The sequence below is a fragment of the Colletes latitarsis genome, unplaced genomic scaffold, assembly GCF_051014445.1.
Source record: "Colletes latitarsis isolate SP2378_abdomen unplaced genomic scaffold, iyColLati1 scaffold0040, whole genome shotgun sequence".
NCBI classification, from domain to species: domain Eukaryota; kingdom Metazoa; phylum Arthropoda; class Insecta; order Hymenoptera; family Colletidae; genus Colletes; species Colletes latitarsis.
Genome location: NW_027488390.1, coordinates 147,501 through 150,000, shown reverse-complemented (window position 1 = coordinate 150,000; position 2,500 = coordinate 147,501). Strand labels below are relative to the sequence as shown.

At 50.3% G+C, this 2,500-nt stretch overlaps 1 non-coding gene across 1 annotated transcript; it reads right to left on the bottom strand.

Annotated features, from left to right (window-relative positions):
• Positions 1 to 521: 521 nt before the first annotated feature.
• On the bottom strand, positions 522 to 676 carry LOC143350825 (5.8S ribosomal RNA). Its single transcript, XR_013081279.1, has one exon. It is a non-coding gene; the product is annotated as a 5.8S ribosomal RNA (ribosomal RNA).
• Positions 677 to 2,500: the final 1,824 nt, after the last annotated feature.

The following is a 2,500-nucleotide window of genomic DNA, read 5'->3' as shown; positions in this document are numbered from 1 at the left end:
TATCAGTGTTTGGTCAAATTTCTTTCCAGTGTCCTTTTTGTTATGCTCCAAAACTAGTATACGCTTTATTTTCTCTTTCCTTTGCATAAATTATTAACTTCGGGCAACGTCGGGAGCGCCGGTAATCATTAGATTTGTACGAAACGCGATTTGCGCCCCACGGTGGTTTTTAGTGCCGTCAAAGTCAGAAATCGTAGGAGCGGTGCTTTAACGGGCGGTCGTGATGATACTCCAGACAACACGACGCACGACGCCGTAAAACACTCGCGCGAGTCCAGACTGATCTCTGCCTCACCACGCAAGGGGTGCGCAAACTTGCCAATAATATATAATATTTATTCTTTTTCGTACGTCCAGCGACAAACGCCAACGAAATACCCAAATTCTCGCTCGTACGTTGATACCTTTCTCTTCATCGACCCGGCTCCGAAACGTTCTTCGCCATCTCCCCGAAAGGAGAGGTAAACGACGGCGGGGTTAGGGAATCTGAGAACAACGCAAGCAGTTTTAGGACAAGTGAACGACCCTCAGCCAGGCGTGGTCCAGGAATTTTATCCGTGGACCGCAATGTGCGTTCGAAATGTCGATGTTCATGTGTCCTGCAGTTCACACGTTGACGCGCAATTAGCTGCGTTCTTCATCGACCCACGAGCCAAGTGATCCACCGTTCAGGGTAATCATATACAATTTACAATTTTTCTCTTTGTATTTAAAAATGCTCCTTGTTCTTTGCTTTAAAAATATTCGATGTTCGCACCTCCGACCAGCGTATCGACGGAGGATTGAACGCGCCATATCGACGACAAAAGTTTCTTTTTGTTTCCTGAATGACGGAAAACCATCGTTCGACGGCCGGGCGTACAGTACATTCAAAAGCCTTTGCGCGTGGCTGCGACCAACGGGTATAATACACCCGTATATTCTTGGTTCCGAACAGTAACTTCACGCGCAATCGGGCGAACGCACGCGGCAGCGCCCATCGGTTGCTCGATGAAATCGATGCGATAAACTACAGCCTTCTCGGCTGGTCGTCGTTAGTCGCGCGAGCAACGGATGGCCGCACAATCGACGCGTCGTCGTTTGCGATTATTCGCCTCACGTTAGCCATGAGTATGTATATTATTCATTTACGAACGAACGCGGCAGCGTCCATCGGTTGCTCGATGAAATCGATGCGATAAACTACAGCCGTTTCGGCTGGTCGTCGTTAGTCGCGCGAGCAACGATGGCCGCAAAATCGACGCGTCGTCGTTTGCGATTATTCGCCTCAAGTTAGCCATGAGTATGTATAACATTCATTTACGAACGAACGCGGCAGCGTCCATCGGTTGCTCGATGAAATCGATGCGATAAACTACAGCCGTTTCGGCTGGTCGTCGTTAGTCGCGCGAGCAACGATGGCCGCAAAATCGACGCGTCGTCGTTTGCGATTATTCGCCTCAAGTTAGCCATGAGTATGTATATTATTCATTTACGAACGAACGCGGCAGCGTCCATCGGTTGCTCGATGAAATCGATGCGATAAACTACAGCCGTTTCGGCTGGTCGTCGTTAGTCGCGCGAGCAACGATGGCCGCAAAATCGACGCGTCGTCGTTTGCGATTATTCGCCTCAAGTTAGCCATGAGTATGTATATTATTCATTTACGAACGAACGCGGCAGCGTCCACCGGTTGCTCGATGAAATCGATGCGATAAACTACAGCCGTTTCGGCTGGTCGTCGTTAGTCGCGCGAGCAACGATGGCCGCAAAATCGACGCGTCGTCGTTTGCGATTATTCGCCTCAAGTTAGCCATGAGTATGTATATTATTCATTTACGAACGAACGCGGCAGCGTCCACCGGTTGCTCGATGAAATCGATGCGATAAACTACAGCCGTTTCGGCTGGTCGTCGTTAGTCGCGCGAGCAACGATGGCCGCAAAATCGACGCGTCGTCGTTTGCGATCATTCGCCTCAGGCTATCCGTGAGTATGTATAACATTCATTTACGAACGAACGCGGCAGCGTCCATCGGTTGCTCGATGAAATCGATGCGATAAACTACAGCCGTCTCGGCTGATCGTCGTTAGTCGCGCGAGCAACGATGGCCGCACAATCGACGCGTCGTCGTTTGCGATTATTCGCCTCAGGCTATCCGTGAGTATGTATAACATTCATTTACGAACGAACGCGGCAGCGTCCATCGGTTGCTCGATGAAATCGATGCGATAAACTACAGCCGTCTCGGCTGATCGTCGTTAGTCGCGCGAGCAACGATGGCCGCACAATCGACGCGTCGTCGTTTGCGATTATTCGCCTCAGGCTATCCGTGAGTATGTATAACATTCATTTACGAACGAACGCGGCAGCGTCCATCGGTTGCTCGATGAAATCGATGCGATAAACTACAGCCGTCTCGGCTGATCGTCGTTAGTCGCGCGAGCAACGATGGCCGCACAATCGACGCGTCGTCGTTTGCGATTATTCGCCTCAGGCTATCCGTGAGTATGTATAACATT